At 31.9% G+C, this 20,933-nt stretch overlaps 1 long non-coding RNA gene across 1 annotated transcript; it reads right to left on the bottom strand.

Moving 5' to 3' along the window:
• Positions 1-3,910: 3,910 nt before the first annotated feature.
• On the bottom strand, positions 3,911-4,461 carry LOC142237106 (uncharacterized). Its single transcript, XR_012722342.1, has 2 exons — positions 4,269-4,461; positions 3,911-4,193 (listed from the first exon to the last, which is right to left on the bottom strand). It is a non-coding gene; the product is annotated as an uncharacterized LOC142237106 (long non-coding RNA).
• Positions 4,462-20,933: the final 16,472 nt, after the last annotated feature.

Below are 20,933 nucleotides of genomic sequence, written 5' to 3'. Positions count from 1 at the left end.
GTACCTATTACGAATTTCACGTGTGGTGGAAAATGAAACCACCATGCAGCGAAATTCAAAGTCATCCACTGGGTTACTAACTTCAGGACCCAGTGGACGGGTATCGTACTGGTACGGGTATGGTTATGAATTTGGGCAGTGACCAAGAGTCAGGCCCAATTAGTCGACCTGTAGACGGGTCGACAGGAGGCGACACTTTGGCAAGTCGAACCTTTTCTAAGGTAAAGACATCAGAAGGAGGTAATCCCTCACGAAAGAGATTCCAAGAACGCAGAAATGCTTCGTTTTTCCTAAAGAAATTAAGATCTGTCGACCCAAGCACATTGTCGGCTAAGCAAAGCGATTCCTTTAAATGGAATTCTTCAATTCAACGAATTCTTGAAGATGGCAATTCAAGAAATTCTTGAAGATGGCAAAAGGGAGCGATCACCGGATGAACTGCCATCCTCTAAACGGGATCAAAGATCGTTTGCTCAGTTGAAAAAGACAGCCATGTGATGGCTATCATTAATAAAGGAGCACTGGACGGTATGGTTCCAAAGCAAAAATGGGGGGAAATTGAGAACGCGATGTCTGGTGTCTACTCAGAGGTGCGAAAAAAGTTTCCCGGACCAAGTCCTCGACGGCAAGATGCTGGATGGTATCAAGGACGATATAAGTTAATAGCATTTGCGGACCAGAGGTCTATGGATTGTTTTAAAGCTGCTTTGATGCTAATTGGTGAAGTTTGGGAAGAAGCCGCTTTGGAGTTAGTCGATAGAGCACATGCATTGATACCTGCAAATCCTTCTGATCCTGAGTCAATACTAAACAGACTAAAGGAATGTAACCCAGATCTTCCAACCGCCGATTGGAAGGTTGGTCGTTTGGATGAGGTGAATGGACCAAGACGACATGAGGTGTTTATATTGAACATTGAGTCGCGGCCACATCTAGCCCAGGCACAATGACGTGTAAGTTATGGCTTTCATGATATCCATATGAAGGTATACAAAAGCGAGCCGTCAAAGGATTCCGAAACGAACAAGCCTCCGGTAGAGTCAGAAGAAGAAAAAGTTTGCGAATCCGAAGGAGACATAAAAATTGCAGACATTAACGAACATCGTATGCGGGAAGTCCCTAAGGCTCAAACCTCACCAAAGCTGAACCGCGGGTTGTTGCGAGAGTCACCGAGATCTGTGAAGAGGAAGCCCTTGATGACTCAATTGAAGTGGCTGATGTTTTTCTGTCGTGTTGCCGTACAGACGTGTTTTATTGAAGCTCTCATAAATAAACCTTTTTTATAAGAATATAAGCTTTAAATTGTGCAAAGAAAAGTGATATTCTATAAATATTGTGACAGTGATCCAGCCGGAATTATAGAACACACAGTGAATGTTATAAATCATTTATATTCTTATAAATAAAAATATCAAACAATCGCCAAATACGGATAGTGTGTATAAAAACATAATCAAAACACTCATACAAAATATAGAGAGTGCTTTTGAGAGTAACAAACGTCAAAACAATCATTATAACTAAAAGCTATTCTTGTGCTTAATAAACATATCATCCTAAACCGTTAAATTCAAATCAACATTTGACATAAATCTTAAGAAATTACCGCTGCTATAAAATCAGTGATATATTTTACACCCTAACAGTATGCAACAAAATTTACATATATGAAACGAATCCATAAAGTTTGAGAGACATTACCACTACAACCTAAAAGCATGCTAACAAGATTATAAAAACAAAACTCTAATTCAAATTCAAAATAAAACGAAACAAACTCTAATTTGAAGTCGATAATAATACCACAAATAAAATTTGATTACCTGAGAACTTTTACAAACGAAATAAAACTAATTCAACAAAATATACTATGGAAAGTCCAAATATTCAAAAATCGAAACGGGCTAGGGAAAGCAACCAAAACGTTTTAACAGTTGACACAAGGCTCTCAGATTCGCCTTTTCGTATAATGCAGATAATGGATACCAGATTTGAAAACCAAAATCAGGCAATTCAAGCTAGTATGCAATCTCTTTTAGAGAAATTTGAATTGCGATTCCTGCGGGAATTAGATGTAAAAATTAATGAGTTGAGATCTGATGTCAACAACATCATCAAACGGGTATCGGAGCTTGAAGCAATTGTCAGTGAAGTGGATATATTAAAGTCAGAAATAAAAGAGCTCAAACTACAGTCTCTCCGTCTATTCTAAAGGGTGATTCTTTTGAGGTTAGGATTTTCATGCATTAGTATTTGACAGATCAAGTGGGATTTCAGACATGGTGTCAAAGAGAAAGATGCTCAGTATGCTTTGACATTTCATCATGAATAGACTTACTAACGAGCAACGCTTGCAAATCATTGAATTTTATTACCAAAATCAGTGGCAGAAAATCCGCTTTTTTATCGACAAATTTTGTTCAGCGATGAGGCTCATTTCTGGTTGAATGGCTACGTAAATAAGCGAAATTGCCGCATTTGGAGTGAAGAGCAACCAGAAGCCGTTCAAGAACTGCCCATGCATCCCGAAAAATGCACTGTTTGGTGTGGTTTGTACGCTGGTGGAATCATTGGACCGTATTTTTTCAAAGATGCTGTTGGACGCAACGTTACGGTGAATGGCGATCGCTATCGTTCGATGCTAACAAACTTTTTGTTGCCAAAAATGGAAGAACTGAACTTGGTTGACATGTGGTTTCAACAAGATGGCGCTACATGGCACACAGCTCGCGATTCTATGGCCATTTTGAGGGAAAACTTCGGAGAACAATTCATCTCAAGAAATGGACCGGTAAGTTGGCCACCAAGATCATGCGATTTGACGCCTTTAGACTATTTTTTGTGGGGCTACGTCAAGTCTAAAGTCTACAGAAATAAGCCAGCAACTATTCCAGCTTTGGAAGACAACATTTCCGAAGAAATTCGGGCTATTCCGGCCGAAATGCTCGAAAAAGTTGCCCAAAATTGGACTTTCCGAATGGACCACCTAAGACGCAGCCGCGGTCAACATTTAAATGAAATTATCTTCAAAAAGTAAATGTCATGGACCAATCTAACGTTTCAAATAAAGAACCGATGAGATTTTGCAAATTTTATGCGTTTTTTTTTTTTTTTTAAAGTTATCAAGCTCTTAACAAATCACCCTTTATTTGCAATGAAATACGCATCACAGCTTCTCGTCTAAAATACATTCACAGACTCCAAAACAGAAACAACACAAAGAAGAACAATTCTCCAGATGCAGTTATCATTGCAAAACTAATGTCGCCTTACGACAAAAATTTTCTACTTAAATCGCTAGCAACATATAAGAAAAACACTAATAAGAATTTATCATTGGAGGCAATATGTTATGACAGCTAAAATTGAAATCATTTAGCTGTAATGGAATTACAACACAAGTAGAGTTTACAAGTAATTTTGCCAATGCAAAATTACCTTTTTCTGCTAATTGCACAACAAACTTTCTCATACCTACCTTTTTGTTCATTTTGCAATCTTAAACTGCAAACCAATCTTTTTTCCAATTCAAACTTTCTCACACCTACACCGAAAAAAAAGTTTACTATTTTTTATGAAAAATGAACTAACCCATAGTAAGAATGACCATGATTTGGCGCCAAAGATTTTTTTCATCTAGATAAGTTCATGATTTTCTTATAAATTAGTTCATGTATTGCATCGTATTTTAGTTCATTATTACTATGCTGTGGGAAGAATATAGTTAAACTCATTCAAAATATTCCTGCTATCCGGAAAAATGAACAATTTTTTGGGAAACCTGTATTAAGAAATTGGTTTGAAATAAACTGTTTGTCGGTATAATTTTCAAAAAAGTAGAGAAATTGAGGAATCAAAGGTACAACAAGCCTGTATACAACTAATAAATTTTTCGTACAAAACAAGCCAATTTTCTATAACCACCAGTATTTTATTCCAAAAAATTATTATTATATTACACAAAACTATGGTTTATGATATACAATAAAGGAAATATTTTTATTAGTACGTTGGATGCAGTTACTTGTCGGTAGTTAGTAATTGCTTCTTCAAAAGAGTAATATTCTACGTTATTAGGACTAAACTAATTAATTTAAATTTCCATGTTTTCTATCCAGATGAAAGATATATTGAATTGTCCAATTTCATCGATTTTGGCTAACTTTTGTTGGGCGGATTTGTCTTATAAGCATCTGAAATTGCAAAGTTATACAAAATATAAGAAAAATATTATCAAATTCTATCGTTCATATTGATTTTGAACTTACGGTTTTCAAGAGTATTTCCTAGAGCCAATAAGGATATCAGCTTAATTAGCATTAAACAGTAAGAATATTCAAAAAAATTACCATTACAAGACCTGTTTACCTGCAAGTGAAAATAATAATTTTTAATAAATTGAAATTTTAGTTTTATTAAAAACGGACAAAATACCGTTTATAGAAAACTTACCACATTGAAAAATCCATCCAGTTGGTACATTATTGAAATCATATCCATGGACTAATGGGACGTTTTTGAAATTATTCTCAGAATATATTTGAAATAAAAAATGAAAAAAAAAAAATAGACATAATTTCCAATTGTCAGTATAGCATTTAGTATTTAAGGTGGATATTAAGTTCGAGTTTAGAGGCTAAAATCGCAATTTTCATGACACGTTTTCTTTAATAATCCATTATAAAAAAATAAATCTTTATAAAAAACTTGGTTTGGGCTATTCTCCATCAAGTTATATTTAAATTTTTATCGGAAGACGTACAATTTTACACTTTTCTTAGTAATTTATTTTTATTTTTAGCGTCTAAACTCGAACTTAGTACTCACCTGTAGGAATTGCTGTAACATAAAAAATATAGATTCAAAAACTTGGTTGCATCTCCAACCTGTGATCCAGATGTAGAATAAATATAGATCATCCTATTACCACTCATGTTGTATATTTTTTATGTAAATCAATTAAAAATCCGCACTAATTTTAAACTATTAACAGAAATATACAGTTAATAACAGAATTTTTATCAATAAAAAGCGTTTTTGATTACTCTAACATCACATCATTCAATTCTCAGTTTATAAAATGTTTCGAAATAAATGTATTTTCATTAATAATCACCAATACCTCACGTACAATTTTGCAAAATTAAAACCACGTGTGCACTTCATAAATGCATCAACATAACTGAATGCAACAATAAAACTCAAAGACACAAATAGCCATAAAGAAAAACAACTCCGTAAAGAAAAACAACTCCACACACACACACGATCCCTTTCTAATCTCGCTATTGCAAGAAAACGACTCTCACCACAAAAGATACCAACAACACACAAGGAACATTCCATTGTCTCTAGAATCAAAACAACCAACAACAGCATAAATGACGCAATAACAAACACAAACAATTATACGAAATAAATACAAAATGTCTCTAAAAACTCCCTCACATGATGCACTCACATTTTCCAGTAGCACGTTTATTGATTAGTTGGAATTCTATCTATAAGTTAAGGTAAAATATATACCAAATCTATGAGGAATCTATAAAAAATGATATACACCCGGCAAGGATTATATTAACTACTTTTTATTCTACTTTATCTACAATTTTCAATGTGAGGAAAAACACTCCAACTTATAATAAAATGGGAAATAATCTGTAGGTAGCCATCGTACGAATCGGTAATGTCGTTAAGTTAATTTTTACTACAAAATTTTTTTTCCATACAAAATTTTTTCTTAGTAAATTGTCCACATTTCGTAGTAAGATTTTTATATTGCCCATGTATTTTTATAATAGAATCAACGATGCATTAACTTCTGTGTTGGAAATTTATTTAAGGAAAAATCCTTCCCATTTCGTAGTTAGTGAACTAAAAAACATTTACTGAATTTTTATAAGTTTTCCTTTAGCTAAGTTAATTTTCGTTGTGGTTATGAAAAATGAACTATATTACAGTAAATTTGTTGAACTATGTGGAAGTCAAAATGGTCCTTAAATTTACAAGACACTTTTTTTTCTGTGTACCTTTTTGTTCATTTTGCAATCCTAAACTGCAATCCAATCTTTTTCCAATTGCAAAACACCTTTTCTCACTTACCTTTTTCCATTTTCTAATTCTGGTTCATTGAACCTATAATTGCAACTCAAGCTTCTGTCATTCACATGACCCAATTAAAGACCAGCTTTGTTTTTGGTAAAATATTGTTAACGTAATGCACTTTGTAATAGCAATAAGAAAAATGTTAACGTAATGCACTTGGCAATAGCAATAAGAAGTATATTATAACCAAATTTGAATAATAAAGGGTAGATGATATCTCAACTTAGAACGAATCGCATCGTTTTATTACCCTCTCTTATTACCGAAGTAATAAGGGAATAGTTTTACTGGCGCAGTCGGTAGGATTCTCAAGGCATTAAAAGAAAGAAATAGCAACAATACTAGACATTAAACAAAAAACCCTATTTGGAAAATTCTTTTTTTAACAAAATAGAAAATATGGTGAAAAATTAACAATAGACATTAAAAGACAGTGAAACAAATTTTACATTGAAAAATTTATATTTACAAAAAAAAAAATATATTGTGGAAAAAAGGAAAACAACAGCCAATAATCAACACCATTTCGATAAGCGAAAGTGACGAAGTATACGACATCATAGGACCAACCAACCATCAATCAACAGCAATAGTAACAGGATTTGAGGAGAAAAAGCTAGTAGCTGACGAGGAAGAAAGGAAAGCTGAGTAAGATAGTTTATATATTTTATCTAGCACTATATATATATATATTTGTATGTGCACTGCGACAAAAGAAAAATAAGTAAAGAAACAACCTAAGATTGTTGTATATTTTTTTTTTATTACAAAATATTACTAAGAAAGTGTACTGCGAAAAAAACACGCACACACATAATATCGTTCTCCATTGTTTTTTTATCGAATTAGTAAAGAGAAAAAAAACTTAACGGAAGATCTGTTTTTATTTGTAAAAAAAAAATAATAAAGATTTGTTAATCACTCAACTTGTTCTGAAAATAAGAGGAATTCGATCATCTTTTTTTTTTGCGTTCTCCGCCCTTCATAAAGAAAATAAAGGAATTTAGAAAAAAAAATTGTAAAATTTTGTTTTCTTTTGCCATCCGTATTTTTTCAAACAAGACTAACCGACCATTCGACATCGCAAAGGATCGAAAGTATATTCTTTTTGTTACCATTCAAAGACCCAGACTTTTTAAGAAATGCCTGACGACAATCAGACCCCATTATCTGTTACTATAGATCCCGTGAAATATTTGGGAAAACTCCCAGATTTCAACGGAGATTACAGGGACTTACAGACGTTTATTAATCTGATAGAAAGAATCCACCCTCTTCTTAGGCGTTATGACGAACCATCTCAATATTTGTTTTCTGATATAATAAAGAGTAAACTGAAAGGAAAAGCTAGGGAAATTATAGAAATAAATTGCCAGGCGCAATCTTGGCATGACATTAAGACAATACTTATGAATAACTTTGGCGAAAGACAAAGTTTAGAAGAACTGTTTGACAAACTAAAAAGTGTTTCATTCAGGACTAATAGCGTAGAATTCTACAATGACATAAAGACACGACTTAGAAGCCTCAACAACAAGACAATTACATTATTAGGACCAGGCGAAGCGACAAATGAATGTGCCAAAAATAATATGAAAACAGCACTTAACATATTTAGAGAAAAATTACCAGAACCGATGAGGACAATCATAACATGTAGAGACCCAGACTCATTAGAAACCGCGATGGAAATATTATTTCAATCCGGATATGCATATCACACTTCAGCAAGTGGCATATTCAATTCTACCCCTAAACAGACCCAATACAGGCAAGGACAGGAAAATAAAAATGTACCCCAAAATAACGAAAAGAAGCCCCCTAATAACACCACATATCAGTATAATCGAAATTATCAAGGAAATAATCATAGACCAGGACCCAGTCAACACCAAAACAATAGGAATTTTCAAGCTGCAAATTATCAACAGAAAGACGAATCATTACCAACCCAATAGACACACCGGAAATAACCCAAACAACCAGAATAGCCGATATTTTCACCACAGAAACAGGCAACCACCGATAGAACCAATGGACATAAATATGGTTCAGACACATTCCCCTCCGGAAGGACAGACACAATATGATGATGGAACAAACCCTCAAACCCAGGAAAATGGGATATGCAACTACAATACAACATACCATGATCAGACCCAACAAGAATCGTATCAACAAACAGCATCCAGTTCTAGACCCACCACGGAAACCAACCTACAAAATTTTCATTTTCAGGCCATAAAGGTGATCTACCCCATATAGTAGTAAAAAATAACTTAAAATTTATTATAGACACCGGAGCTACACATTCATTAGTAAACCCCGGATTGTGTAACCCGAAATGGAAGATAAATACCGGACCAGTGACACTTAAGACCCTCCAAAATAACGTACAATCTACTACAATATATAAAGTACCATTGTTTTCAGAGTTAGGAGTTGAAAACGAATACTTTAATTTAATTGAATGCAAATTTCATGACTTTTACGACGGAATAATAGGAAACGATGTACTAAAGCGGTTTAAAGCTATCGTAAATTACGCAGACAACATTTTAGTTATTAACAATGTAAAAATACCACTTTTATATGCCAGAATAAATAGTATCCAATTCGTCGTTGCACACGAAAAAGGTCTCGTTCATCTTAAAGAACAACGTAACACTGAAAGAGATCTCATTCTTCAAGAAGGAATATATAACATACAAAATTTTAAGGTTGAACTAGAAAATTCAAAGGACCACTTAAAGGTTGTACATTTGGATAAGAAAGACCTGACAATAGTAAACGTTGAAAACTTTTGTATCGTAGATGAAGAATTTCAACAGACAGACCCAGTATTAGAACAAATTCGTATGACCCATATGAACTGCGAAGAAAAATCGACAGTAAAAAGGATAATAAAACGTTTTGAAGGAATTTTCACCATCCTGACTCAAATTTAACATTTACTAATGCAGTAAAACATAAAATAAACACTACGACCGACATCCCAATCTATTCCAAATCGTACCGCTATCCCTATATCCATAAGGATGAGGTACAAAACCAAATTCAAGAAATGCTTGACAATGGAATCATACGTCATAGCACATCCCCATACTCTGCACCGATCTGGATCGTACCAAAAAAAGAAGACGCGAGTGGAAAAAAGAAATGGCGATTGGTAGTCGATTACAGAAAATTAAATGAGGTCACTATTGATGACCGCTACCCAATCCCAAATATAGATGAAATATTGGACAAACTCGGAAGGTCAATGTATTTTACCACATTAGATTTGGCTAAAGGATTCTACCAAATCAAAGTCGATGAATCGGATGTGCATAAGACAGCTTTTACAGTCGAAGGTGGACATTATGAGTTTTTAAGAATGCCATTTGGACTAAAAACCGCCCCCGCAACGTTTCAAAGACTTATGAATACGGTTCTAAAGGAGTATATTAACAAAATATGTTTAGTTTACTTAGACGACATCATAATCTTCTCCACCTCTCTCCAAGAACACGAAGAATCAATAAGACTTATTTTCAAACGGTTAGAAGAAGTTAACTTAAAAGTACAACTAGATAAATCCGAATTTTTCAAAAGAGAGACAGAATTTTTAGGACATATTGTTACCCAAGATGGAATTAAACCTAACCCAAAAAAGATTGAATGCATTATGAATTTCCCTTTGCCTAAAACCCCAAAACAGATAAAACAATTTCTTGGACTTACCGGATATTATAGGAAATTTATTAAAGACTATTCATTAATTGCTAAACCAATGACTACCTTCTTAAAGAAGGATACAAAGATTGACCCCTGTGATAAAAGATATCAACATAGTTTCCAAACCTTTAAGAAATTACTTACTAATGATTCCATCTTAGCTTATCCAGACTTTTCAAAAAAAACTCTCACAATGGACGCCAGCAATTACGCATTTGGAGCGATACTCTCTCAAGACGATCATCCTATCTGTTATGCTAGTCGAACACTTAACGAACATGAAATCAATTATAGTACGATTGAAAAAGAACTTTTGGCTATAATTTGGGCCACTAAATATTTTAGACCATATTTTTTGGACGTAAATTCTTAATAGAAACAGATCACAGACCATTGACATGGTTATTTTCGATCAACGAACCAAATTCTAAACTCGTAAATGGAGGCTAAGACTATCAGAGTTTGATTATGAAATTAAGTACAAGAAAGGTACCAAAAATAGCAATGCCGACGCACTGTCAAGAATTGAGTGGGAACAAGTAAATATAAACCTAGTGGATATCCAAGAATCAATAATAAGAGAAAGCAGTTCGCCTATCAATATGTTTAAAAATCAAATTATAATAAATAAGATATCATCGGGTTCTGCACAAATAAAAAAGGAAACAACTTTCAAGAATAATAGGAAAACCATTAGAATAAAGTCGCTCGACAAAGAATATATAATCATGTTATTAAAGACCTATTTTGACCCAGACCATATAAACGCAATTTCGATCGACGATGAATTTTATGATATATTTCAGAATACGTACTTCGAATTCTTTTTAGAAAATAATAATTTCAGAATCATAAGATGTTTTAAGAAATTAGAAGACATAGAAGATGAACTTATGTTAACCGAGATTATAGAAAAGGAGCATTTAGATAAAAACCATCGAGGTATACAAGCAGTATTTGAAGAACTAAAGACACAAATATATAATCCTAAACTTAAAATAAGAATAACCCAATTTATCAATAACTGTGAAATATGTACACTCGAAAAACATGACAGAAGACCTCCAAAAATTCCATTTAAAGTTACAGAAACACCAAATAATCCAAAAGAAATAATACACGTAGACGTTTTCTATAGCTTATCTAAGTCCCTCTTTATGACAATAATAGATAAATTTTCGAAATTTGCAGTAGCATATAAAATAATCGGAAGGACATGGACTGAATTCAAGACTAAACTTCTCCAATATATAAACACTTACGGAAAAATAAAAAAATAGTCGTAGACAATGAACTAGGTTTTAAAGCCATACATATGCGACAATTCCTGAACGACGAAGACAAAGACATTCACTATACCTCCAATAGCAATCACACGTCAAATTCTGACATTGAAAGACTTCACAATACCATAAACGAACATTTAAGACTCCTAAGACATGATGAACGGAACAAGGATGAAGACATAGAAGACAAGATAAATAGAATCATTGGATTCTATAATAACACAATTCATAGTACGACAGGTGTAAAACCTATCGACTTTATTTCGGGAAAAATACATGAGAGTAGATACAAGGAAATTCATGATAAAATAGCTTTGAGGAAAGAAGAATATATCAAAAAAACTAAATGAAAATCGGAAAGACGTAGAACTAGAAGAAGGAATGAATTTCATAAGAGAAATTAGAGGAGGAAAAAATCACCGTAAATATAAAGGGTGATTCTTTTGAGGTTAGGATTTTCATGCATTAGTATTTGACAGATCACGTGGGATTTCAGACATGGTGTCAAAGAGAAAGATGCTCAGTATGCTTTGACATTTCATCATGAATAGACTTACTAACGAGCCACAACGTCGAATTTTCAGTGAATGGGCCCTAGAAAAGTTGGCAGAAAATCCGCTTTTTTATCGACAAATTTTGTTCAGCGATGAGGCTCATTTCTGGTTGAATGGCTACGTAAATAAGCAAAATTGCCGCATTTGGAGTGAAGAGCAACCAGAAGCCGTTCAAGAACTGCCCATGCATCCCGAAAAATGCACTGTTTGGTGTGGTTTGTACGCTGGTGGAATCATTGGACCGTATTTTTTCAAAGATGCTGTTGGACGCAACGTTACGGTGAATGGCGATCGCTATCGTTCGATGCTAACAAACTTTTTGTTGCCAAAAATGGAAGAACTGAACTTGGTTGACATATGGTTTCAACAAGATGGCGCTACATGCCACACAGCTCGCGATTCTATGGCCATTTTGAGGGAAAACTTCGGAGAACAATTCATCTCAAGAAATGGACCGGTAAGTTGGCCACCAAGATCATGCGATTTGACGCCTTTAGACTATTTTTTGTGGGGCTACGTCAAGTCTAAAGTCTACAGAAATAAGCCAGCAACTATTCCAGCTTTGGAAGACAACATTTCCGAAGAAATTCGGGCTATTCCGGCCGAAATGCTCGAAAAAGTTGCCCAAAATTGGACTTTCCGAATGGACCACCTAAGACGCAGCCGCGGTCAACATTTAAATGAAATTATCTTCAAAAAGTAAATGTCATGGACCAATCTAACGTTTCAAATAAAGAACCGATGAGATTTTACAAATTTTATGCGTTTTTTTAAAAAAAAAAGTTATCAAGCTCTTAACAAATCACCCTTTAGAAAAATAGACACACTAAAATTGGACGAAGAACACATAGAAAGTAAGACAGAACAACGTAACACTGAAGGAGATCTCATTTTTCAAGAAGGAATATATAACATACAACATTTTAAGGTTGAACTAGAAAATTCAAAGGACCACTTAAAGGTTGTACATTTGGATAAGAAAGACCTGACAATAGTAAACGTTGAAAACTTTTGTATCGTAGATGAAGAATTTCAACAGACAGACCCAGTATTAGAACAAATTCGTATGACCCATATGAACTGCGAAGAAAAATCGACAGTAAAAAGGATAATAAAACGTTTTGAAGGAATTTTCTACCATCCTGACTCAAATTTAACATTTACTAATGCAATAAAACATAAAATAAACACTACGACCGACATCCCAATCTATTCCAAATCGTACCGCTATCCCTATATCCATAAGGATGAGGTACAAAACCAAATTCAAGAAATGCTTGACAATGGAATCATACGTCATTGCACATCCCCATACTCTGCACCGATCTGGATCGTACCAAAAAAAGAAGACGCGAGTGGAAAAAAGAAATGGCGATTGGTAGTCGATTACAGAAAATTAAATGAGGTCACTATTGATGACCGCTACCCAATCCCAAATATAGATGAAATATTGGACAAACTCGGAAGGTCAATGTATTTTACCACATTAGATTTGGCTAAAGGATTCTACCAAATCGAAGTCGATGAATCGGATGTGCATAAGATAGCTTTTACAGTCGAAGGTGGACATTATGAGTTTTTAAGAATGCCATTTGGACTAAAAACCGCCCCCGCAACGTTTCAAAGACTTATGAATACGATTCTAAAGGAGTATATTAACAAAATATGTTTAGTTTACTTAGACGACATCATAATCTTCTCCACCTCTCTCCAAGAACACGAAGAATCAATAAGACTTATTTTCAAACGGTTAGAAGAAGTTAACTTAAAAGTACAACTAGATAAATCCGAATTTTTCAAAAGAGAGACAGAATTTTTAGGACATATTGTTACCCAAGATGGAATTAAACCTAACCCAAAAAAGATTGAATGCATTATGAATTTCCCTTTGCCTAAAACCCCAAAACAGATAAAACAATTTCTTGGACTTACCGGATATTATAGGAAATTTATTAAAGACTATTCATTAATTGCTAAACCAATGACTACCTTCTTAAAGAAGGATGCAAAGATTGACCGCTGTGATCAAAGATATCAACATAGTTTCCAAACCTTTAAGAAATTACTTACTAATGATCCCATCTTAGCTTATCCAGACTTTTCAAAAAAATTCACTCTCACAACGGACGCCAGCAATTACGCATTAGGAGCGATACTCTCTCAAGACGATCATCCTATCTGTTATGCTAGTCGAACACTTAACGAACATGAAATCAATTATAGTACGATTGAAAAAGAACTTTTGGCTATAATTTGGGCCACTAAATATTTTAGACCATATCTTTTTGGACGTAAATTCTTAATAGAAACAGATCACAGACCATTGACATGGTTATTTTCGATCAAAGAACCAAATTCTAAACTCGTTAGATGGAGGCTAAGACTATCAGAGTTTGATTATGAAATTAAGTACAAGAAAGGTACCAAAAATAGCAATGCCGACGCACTGTCAAGAATTGAGTGGGAACAAGTAAATATAAACCTAGTGGATATCCAAGAATCAATAATAAGAGAAAGCAGTTCGCCTATCAATATGTTTAAAAATCAAATTATAATAAATAAGATATCATCGGGTTCTGCACAAATATAAAAGGAAACAATTTTCAAGAATAATAGGAAAACCATTAGAATAAAGTCGCTCGACAAAGAATATATAATCATGTTATTAAAGACCTATTTTGACCCAGACCATATAAACGCAATTACGATCGACGATGAATTTTATGATATATTTCAGAATACGTACTTCGAATTCTTTTTAGAAAATAAGAATTTCAGAATCATAAGATGTTTTAAGAAATTAGAAGACATAGAAGATGAACTTATGTTAACCGAGATTATAGAAAAGGAGCATTTAGATAAAAACCATCGAGGTATACAAGCAGTATTTGAAGAACTAAAGACACAAATATATAATCCTAAACTTAAAATAAGAATAACCCAATTTATCAATAACTGTGAAATATGTACACTCGAAAAATATGACAGAAGACCTCCAAAAATTCCATTTAAAGTTACAGAAACACCAAATAATCCAAAAGAAATAATACACGTAGACGTTTTCTATAGCTTATCTAAGTCCCTCTTTATGACAATAATAGATAAATTTTCGAAATTTGCAGTAGCATATAAAATAATCGGAAGGACATGGACTGAATTCAAGACTAAACTTCTCCAATATATAAACACTTACGGAAAAATAAAAAAAAATAGTCGTAGACAATGAACTAGGTTTTAAAGCCATACCTATGCGACAATTCCTGAACGACGAAGACATAGACATTCACTATACCTCCAATAGCAATCACACGTCAAATTCTGACATTGAAAGACTTCACAATACCATAAACGAACATTTAAGACTCCTAAGACATGATGAACGGAACAAGGATGAAGACATAGAAGACAAGATAAATAGAATCATTAGATTCTATAATAACACAATTCATAGTACGACAGGTGTAAAACCTATCGACTTTATTTCGGGAAAAATACATGAGAGTAGATACAAGGAAATTCATGATAAAATAGCTTTGAGGAAAGAAGAATATATCAAAAAAACTAAATGAAAATCGGAAAGACGTAGAACTAGAAGAAGGAATGAATTTCATAAGAGAAATTAGAGGAGGAAAAAATCACCGTAAATATAGAAAAATAGACACACTAAAATTGGACGAAGAACACATAGAAAGTAAGACAACCGGACACAAATATTATAAGACACATGTTAGACCAAAGAAGAAATACCAAGATAGAGACAATCCCACTGTCACTGCAACCAAATAATTCTTTTTTATTTTCAGACAATGGACCGATTATTGACCTTGACATTACTTACAACCATTATGGCTCAAAAACTGCATATCCACGACCTGAACAACAATAACGGATTCTTACCTATTAAAACAGGCATTTTTAGACCCATAGAACATTACTGTAAAGTAGTACATATCATAAACTTAACGGAGTACGATCAAACCTTATTTCAGGAAACATAAAGATGTTAAGTGGAACCAAATTGGACACAAAACCTTTATTGAATACAATGTATAAGAATTTTGAATTACTAAAAGCAAAAGTCGACTCTTTGAAACCTCACTTTAAATCAAAACGCGGACTGATTAACATATTTGGAAAAGTACTTAAAATAATAGCAGGGACTATGGACAATGACGACAGGGAACAAATAGAAAAAAGTATAGAATTTCTTCATAGTAATCAAACACATATATCAAATAGTATAAATGGGTTAACACACATTAGCATGACAATGTCTCGACAGATTAGGAACATAACAAACCACATAAATAATCAACAGTACCAAATAGAAACATACCTAAATAGATTCAGGAACACAATACAAAAAAGACTATCAACAATAGAAGACGAAATAACATATATGTCACAAGTATATCAGATAAACAATGACATCTCAATATTTCAAAGCCATACTAACGATATCGGCAACATAATTTTTTCTAGCAAACTAGGAATAATCCCGACAGACATATTGACCAAGACTGAACTGGACTTAATTCCCGACTTAGATAGTTACACGAATATCAAGATAACTGTAGCTTTTCAAGCACAAACACTTTTCATAATACTGAGAATACCAATATATGCAGAAATACCAATGTCAAAAATTTTATTTGAACCTCTTCCAAATTCTCAAAATAAGTCAATCCTTCTGAAGGAACAGGAAGTGCTTACTGATATAGACAAGAATGTATTTAGAATAAACGTTAAAGACGGGTTACGGAAAAATCTTGAAAAAATTGATGATCAGTGTCTAACAAATCTTTTAAAATCTAAAGAGGCAGAATGCCCAATGAAGAAATTACAAGAGCCAGAGGTAGTGGAAGTTTTCCCCGGCTATTTAGTATTTAAGAATTATTATTAAAACTTTACACATAATTGTAACAATAAAGAAGAGAATATTAAAGGAAACTTTTACATAGAATTCGAAAATTGTCAAATTAACACAACCGATAAAACCTATGAAAACGTATATATAAGAATACATGACAAATTAATTTTGAACAATTTTGTAACTAGAATTAAGGAACCTTCAAACGAAACTGTAAAAGATTTGAACATAGAATCTTTATATATGAAACAATTAGAGTACGAAGAAAACATGGAAGAAATAATAAATAAATCTAATCAAATAAAAACAATAAATCTAAGCATACATACAATAATCATTTTATCAATTTTAATTATATGTGTAACTTTCATATCAAAAACAAAGCAAAAATATATTATTTCGTCGGAGCCTCAATCTAACGATGGGGGTGTTAAGACAGCTAAAATTGAAATCATTTAGCTGTAATGGAATTACAACACAAGTTGAGTTTACAAGTAATTTTGCCAATGCAAAATTACCTTTTTCTGCTAATTGCACAACAAACTTTCTCATACCTACCTTTTTGTTCATTTTGCAATCTTAAACTGCAAACCAATCTTTTTTCCAATTCAAACTTTCTCACACCTACCTTTTTGTTCATTTTGCAATCCTAAACTGCAATCCAATCTTTTTCCAATTGCAAAACACCTTTTCTCACTTACCTTTTTCCATTTTCTAATTCTGGTTCATTGAACCTATAATTGCAACTCAAGCTTCTGTCATTCACATGACCCAATTAAAAACCAGCTTTGTTTTTGGTAAAATATTGTTAACGTAATGCACTTTGTAATAGCAATAAGAAAAATGTTAACGTAATGCACTTGGCAATAGCAATAAGAAGTATATTATAACCAAATTTGAATAATAAAGGGTAGATGATATCTCAACTTAGAACGAATCGCATCGTTTTATTACCCTCTCTAATTACCGAAGTAATAAGGGAATAGTTTTACTGCAATACACAGAAAAAAGTGTCTCGTAAATTTAAGAAGATTTTTATAATAATTTATTACAAGAATTTTCCAGAATTTTAGTTCATTTTTCGTATCTTCAACGAAAATTAACTACTCGAAAGGAAATTTTACAAATTCTAAGTAGCAATCGTTTAGTTAATGGCCTACAAAATACGATGGAAATTTCCTTTAAAAATTTCTTAACTGGTAGTTAAAAATTCGTTTGTCATGCTATAAAACTACTTGTGAAATGTAAAGTATTTTCTAAATAATAAGTGCAATTTACCATAAGATTTTTTTGTGTGAGAAAATATTTTTTTACGAAAAATGAACTTGAAAGTGGATAGCAATTTCTTACTGACAATTCCTATGGTTAATAATTGTTGGTAAAAAATTTCCCAATGAAATATTTTTAGTTCACATGTAATTAAATTTATAGACATTTTCGTCAAAAATGGGTAGATATCATTTCATGAAGTTTTTGCTAATTTTAAGTTAAACGTTTCATCGTTCTTATACTTTGCATTTAAGAGTATTGTTTTTAGAGTAAATTGTGGACAGATGCGATGAACTAATGCATAGTACAGAGATCTTTCTCGTCAAAGTGGAATATGTTTAATGTAAAGATGATGTTACTTGAATTTTTTTTGAGAGTGAGAGCATGCAATGCAATAATGAGAAATGGTAGCGAGTGATGGTGATGTTGTGTATATATGAGCGTGGGGTTGTTTTTGTTCTTTCAGTGGTTTGTGTGTGTGTTTATTATTGGCGAATGGTTTATTTGTTTGGATGAGGTGTTGTTTTCAATGAAGGCACATGTGTTTTTGTTGTTGTAGGAATGTTTTGGTTTTGCTTGGTTTTGTTTGGCATGCTTCAGTTATATAGTTGCCGTTGGCGTGGGCTGTTGCATCTTTTTAGCAAGTATGTAACAAGGGAATATAAAGGTATGGAATATTTTGGTTTTTTTTAGACATATATTGGTGTTTGTTTATTAAAACTTTTAAATGAAAGTTATTAATATTTTAGCGATGAGGTGTACAATGGCGGTAGCTTAGAAAAAAGTTATTAAGAATGTTCAATATTTAGGAAAAAATGCTGAAATGGAAAGTATATTGAAATTGTTTTATCTAATTTAATTTTTATTATTCAATGTAAAAAAATATTCAATTTCAGAGTAACTCTAGATGAATTTGGAAAATTGTTTGTTACACCTCAGCGTATAGTTTAATGATAAATAGGTAAGAGTTCTTTTTCAATGTGGTTTTCTTTTAAAAAATAATATTCTTTATGTATATTATTATTTGCTAATTATTATTATTTTTTTTTAACAAATTTCATGTTTTTCTTTGTTGTAAAAAAAATATCTAAGTTAGGAGCAACCCCAGATTGATTCGGGCAAATTTTTATATTTCTCCTCAGCGTATAATTTAATAGAGAAGTGGTAAGGTTTCTTTTAAAAATTGGCTTTCTTCTCACTTGAATATTTACGTTTTAATGACATTTTTATTGTCAAAAATTACAGGTTTTTAATACCTTATTTTAGTATATCTTTAACCAAATATTTTTGGAAAATTTTTGTTACGCCTCAGCATATAGTTTAATCATAAATTGGTAAGTATTCTTTTTAAAATGTGGTTTTCTTTTAAAAAGGATACTTTTTTATTTATATAATTATTTGCTAATTATTATTATTATTATTATTATTATTATTATTATTTTTTTTTTTGAAACTAGTTTAATGTTTTTCTTTGTTGTAAAAAAAATATTTAATTTCAGAGCAACCCCAAGATGTATTCGGGCATATTTTTATATTCCTCCTCAGCGTATAATTTAATAGAGAAGTGGTAAGTTTTCTTTAAAAAATTGGCTTTCTTCTCACTAGAATATTTACGTTTTAATGACATTTTTATTGTCAAAAATTACAGGTTTTAATACCTTATTTTAGTATTACTTTAATCAAATATTTTTGGAAAATTTTTGTTACACCTCAGCATATAGTTTAATCATAAATTGGTAAGTATTCTTTTTAAAATGTGATTTTCTTTTAAAAAGGATATTTTTTATTTATATCATTATTTGCTAATTATTATTATTATTATTTTGAAAACTAGTTTAATGTTTTTCTTTGTTGTAAAAAAATATTTAATTTCAGAGCAACCCCAAGATGCACCCAGAGAAGGAATATGATCACCTCAAACATGTTTTAAGAGCAAAATGTTATTTTTGGGTGGTGACCATGTAACATGGTTTTCGCAACCACATTATTTTCTCGGAAATCATGAATCTGATTTTGGCAAGCAGGTTATATTTGACGAGAAAATAACATTTTAATGACAAACATTTTACATGGTCCCCATACAAAAATAACATTTTGCTCTTGAAACATGTTTGAGGTGATCATATTCCTTCTCTGCGTGTGGATTCGGGCACATTTTTATATTCCTCCTTAGCGTATAATTTAATAGAGAAGTGGTAAGTTTTCTTTTAAAATTTGGCTTTCTTTTCACTAGAATATTTAAATTTTTATGACCTTTTTATTATCAAAATTACATGTTTTTAATACCTTATTTTAGTATTACAATAATCAAATATTTTTGGAAACAAATTTAATATTATTATTGTAAAAAACAAATATTTAATTTCAGAATAACAATTTGGAAACATTTTTATGAATTAGTAAGCTTTCTTTAACATTCTTTTAACCAGAATATTTATTTTTTTTATGCATATTATTTCTTTAATTAGATTTTTTGGAAACCAATTTAATGTTTTCTATTTAATGTAAAAAATAAATATTTAATTTCAGAGTATCCCCAAATGAATTTCGATAATTTTTTAACCTCAGCGTACAATTTAATAGAGAATTGGTAAGTTTTATATTAAAACTTTGGCTTTCTTTTGACAAGAATATTTATTGTATTATGTCCTTCACATCGATAACAACACAGTTTTATGAGTTAATATATTACTTAATTCATTATTTCTCTAATTGTTTCAGGTACAAACTTTATGAGGTACGTTTATCTAAGAAACGTTGAATTCCTTACACCATTTAATAAAATGCCCCCAAATATGGTAAGTTACAAGCTAATTTAAAGAGATTAAAAATTATATTTTATTACATGTTAATTTTTAACAATTTTCATTATTCCTTCCATTTTTTTTTCTCCAAGATATGTGAATATACTAATGATGAATAAAAAACTAAGGAAAAGTCAAAATGTCCAAATAGCGAGTTAAAATAAACTACTTTCTTGTTCCACGTGGTCATAATTTTTATTCACAAAAACATTGTATTAAGAACTCTCATCATAAGTTTTTATAATAAAGTACTTTTGCTTAAAGAAAGTTGAATTTTAATGTATGAAAATTTTCATAATAGTAAAACGGGTTGTTGTTCCTTTAATTA

Source organism: Haematobia irritans, chromosome 4 (assembly GCF_050003625.1).
Source record: "Haematobia irritans isolate KBUSLIRL chromosome 4, ASM5000362v1, whole genome shotgun sequence".
Taxonomy (NCBI): Eukaryota; Metazoa; Arthropoda; class Insecta; order Diptera; family Muscidae; genus Haematobia; species Haematobia irritans.
The sequence above is the reverse complement of the archived record's forward strand: the minus strand, read 5'-3'. Positions and strand labels throughout refer to the sequence as shown.